Source organism: Miniopterus natalensis, chromosome 1 (genome assembly GCF_054644295.1).
Source record: "Miniopterus natalensis isolate mMinNat1 chromosome 1, mMinNat1.hap1, whole genome shotgun sequence".
NCBI lineage: Eukaryota > Metazoa > Chordata > Mammalia > Chiroptera > Miniopteridae > Miniopterus > Miniopterus natalensis.
Window position 1 is genome coordinate 98,524,386 of NC_142081.1, and position 3,556 is coordinate 98,527,941.

Sequence of the window (3,556 nt, forward strand, 5' to 3'; positions counted from 1 at the left end):
AATTTTCTAAAGTTTCATAAAAATACTAGCTTGACAGCAGTTTGTGGCTACTACATTTTTCCCCTTGGATGCATCCTTAGTTTTTAAAAACTAAGAAGATTATGGTCAGTTTGATGTCATAGTCAAAATGGGACCTGATCTTTTGTATTTAACCTCACTCTCTTTGTCCACAGTTATATCAAAATGCCTCTTTTCTCCTGGAGTGAGGAAGAAATGTTTAGTCTCAAGGAGTATCTTTGATAATGAAGCTATTTGCCTCAGTATTTTAAAAGCGTAGACGAAGTGACTAGAATTTTCTGATAAATAACAAGTAAGCAGAGCCCAATATGCAGGGTCATAGGCAAGTGTTGCTGAGCTCTTGGAGCATGTTAGACATGCATGAAGAGAACTTTAAGAGAGTGTCATTTCTGAGCTGGTGGTTCTCTTTGCTATTAAAAATTTCTAATCCCTCCTATTTCTTAGGGCTGGTATCAGATTCTATTTTTACTTCTATAAGCCTTTTTTTAAACCAGAATTTACTTTGATTTTTTAAATTATTGCTGGCAGCCTTACCTTATTTAATGCCATTTTCTATTTGAAACATGTTGAAATTCTTTGGGTTAGTGGTTTTCAATGCCTTTTTCTTTTGGAAAATTGGAAAAATTCAGGAAAAGCACAGTTAGACAACCACCTTTTTCCTCCTTGGGTGAGTCCCTGTTCCCCTTCCCTACCCCTAACTTTCTCCCATACTGCTTTTGAGGTACCTCAACAGAATACCCAGGATTGATTTAGGTCATTCTTTAAATTATAGAGTAGAATGCTTGCATAAAAGGCCGCCTTATATTATTATTTTTATAGCTATACAGGTTACAAAGTAATTTTATATACTTTTTGTTTTTGTTGAACCTTGCTGTGTGACCTTATGAAGAAGGTAGGGATTATCACAGTTTTTCAGATGAAACTGGTTGAAGAATCCAACCCAAATGTTGTAAGCCATGGCTCATTTCCCTATAAGGTGAACTGTCAGCCTAACACCTGGCTGACTGGTCGTGAGTATACTCGTGTTGCCATGTCCAAACATTGCTGACCAGTCATGAGTTAACTCGTGTTTACACTTACATTAATTTATGTAATTTTAAGGTCTGAAAGCAGTGTAGTTTTTAAAAAGCGCTCTAGACTGTCTTATTTATCTTTGTTTAGGCTCAGATTATAAGAGGTGCAACATACCAGCCACTTCACTACTTGGCACTTATTTCGGCTGTCCCTATAAATATAAGATAGGACAAAATAAAGTACATTTAAGTTTATTCGGGAGCTTTTATTTATAATATTCAAGTGTGGAAAAGTAGCCGGCTGCATGGGCAAGTTCTAGCTTGAAATAGCTGGTCAGCTGAGTATCTGTCCACTCATCCAGTAGCAAGCAGTGCATTTGAGACTGAGGGTGTGCAACCTAAGGGTCTGGAACACTCCTGAATTATATGTAAAATTTTGTCTGTGCGCATTTTCTAGGATGAGAGAAGCCCATGGCTTTTTGTCATACAACTTTAAAAACATTTTTTTAAAAATTGATTTGAGAGAGAGGAAGAGAGAGAGAAGAAATAGAGAAACATCAATGTGAGAAAGAAACATTGATTGGTTGCCTCCCGCACTCTCCCCAACTGGGGCTCAAACCTGTAACCTGGGTATGTACCCTGGCCAGGAATCGAACCCGCCACCTTTTGATAAGGGACGACACTTCAATCAACTGAGCCACACTGGCTAGGGATACAACTTTTTTGTGTGTCATGGACTTTTAAATGCATGGTCATGCCTGTTTATCCTGTAGTAGGAATTCACAACAGGACTGAATGAAAATCTTTGTGGAAGATCAGCCATATCAAATGCTTATGTAATTTAACATTTGCATAGAGCTTTACAGTTTATAGAATTCTTCCATATATATGACTTTCAAAGCTATACCCTGTGAAGTATGTAGCATTATTCCCATTGGAAAAAACATTATTCCCAAAATAAAGAGAATTTAAGTTGTGGAGGTCGTGACTCAAAAGCTGACATTCTTTTTTAGACTGAAATTAAACTAATCTGACATGATCCAGAATCCTATAACTACTATCTTAGTTTACATTTTGTGAATTTACAGGTTGGCTTGCCTAATATGCAGTATTCTCTCATATATCATTGCTAAGCAGCTTGATTTGTAATTGGTAGGTTTATTCTTTACTTTTTTTTTTTAAGGAGACTCTTGTTATGCCTCTTTTTATTCTCATTACTTGTGGGCTTTCTACCTTGCTTATATCTCAGATTTAATCGCTTATAACTCTAATAACATTAATTAATTATTTAACCCCATACTGCTGTTACCACTCTCCCCATTCTAGTTTGCTCTAAGGATAGGAAGGAATGAAGAATTCCCTTCTTTTTCATTGCCTTCTGCAATTAATATTTCCATTCTGGTTCTCAGGTTAAGGTTAATTTTGTTGTTTCTTAAAGAAGTTTGGATAATCCTTGTTATGGAGCAGTCCTGAAGCTACTGCACATCACCTGTTAAGCATTATTTCTGTGGAGGCATATAATAAGGCCAACATCATTGAGTAATTACCATGTGCCAGGCACTGTTTTAAGCTGTGTTACTTAGTATAATTCTCACAATAACCCTGTGAGGTTGCTCTGTTCTACAGATTAGCAAGGAGCTCAGAGAGATTAGGTCACATGCCTAAAACCATAAAATTAGGCACAGGGCCGCCAAGCAGTCTGATTTCAGAGTTTGCTGCTTTTACTTTATGTTTTGTTTTAACTATTATTTTTTAATCCTCACCCCAGCATATTTTTCCCATTGCTTTTCAGAGAGTGTGGAAGGGAGAGAGAGAAAGAAAGAGAGAGAGGGAGAGAGAAACATCAGTGTGAGAGAGACACATTGATTGGCCGCCTCCCGCTTGTGCCACGACCAGAGCTGGGGATCAAGCCTGCAGCCAAGGTATGTGCCCTTGGCTGGAACTGAACTTGGGACCCTTCAGTCTGTCGGCTGACGCTCTAACCACTGAACCAAACTGGCTATGGGGGGTTTGCTGCTTTTAATCACTAAACCGCATAGTCTCTTTTGAACTAGATTTTCCTATTTCTCCAGAGCAGAAGGCTGGCTAAAATATGCCAAGTAGCTATTTGCACAGTATAATTTCAGAATAAATGATGGGCCCTGGTTTAGAAGCTAGTGACAGGGACATCTTAATTTCTAAGCTTTTATTATGTCTGCCTGATAGAGGAAGCTGTGAAAGGAAAAGTTTTGAATTTGGAAAATTCTTTGTAATTGCTGCCATCTCTATCTATAGATAGGACTAATCTGTGAGATCAGACCCATATACCTCCTTCCTGCTGCAGAGAATGAGGTTACCCCATTTCCATCCACTCCCAGAGCCTCAGGCCTGCCTTAACCCTTGGTGGGTACACACAGAATGAGTGCATATGGACTTATGAACTGCCTCTGGTGTTAAGGAATTTCACTTCTTAAATGAACAGTATGGGTAGACAGGCTGTATAGTAGCCTGTGTATACAGCCTCTTAGCAGTTAAGAGTTATTTAG